This window comes from Pundamilia nyererei, unplaced genomic scaffold (assembly GCF_000239375.1).
Source record: "Pundamilia nyererei isolate P.nyererei 1_Seehausen unplaced genomic scaffold, PunNye1.0 scaffold00132, whole genome shotgun sequence".
Lineage (NCBI taxonomy): Eukaryota > Metazoa > Chordata > Actinopteri > Cichliformes > Cichlidae > Pundamilia > Pundamilia nyererei.
In genome coordinates, this window is record NW_005187533.1 from 272,482 (window position 1) to 272,978 (window position 497).

A 497-nucleotide genomic window follows, 5' to 3' on the forward strand; every position below is an offset into this window, starting at 1 on the left:
ACACACACACACACACACACACACACACACACACACACACACACACACAAAGTGTACACTTTAAAACAAAACAAAACATACAAACAGATAACGGCCAACGCAGAAGTAGCTCATGGCTCACTGAAATTTCAAGGGCAGTTGTTCCAAACATGACCCGTGCACGTCCATGGCACAGCGCCATGAGAGCGACAGCGCTGGAGTTTCCAATCTGGGTACAGAAAAAAAAACACAAATATTCTTTCCACCTGCGTAACTATGCAAAGTAAGATCAATCACAAGCTAGCTTTGCTACCTTTGCAGCTGGCGTCAATCATGATCAGAGATCTGTCATCGAGCTAAAAAAACAACAACAACAAAACAAAACAAAACAGGAGAACAACAAAAACTATTTCAGAAATAAAAAATTAGCACCACAGTGTAAAAAGTGTTGCACATGTTGGTAGAAAGGATGTGTTACATCATGTTAAGAACAACTTCTAAATATGCATTCATTATAT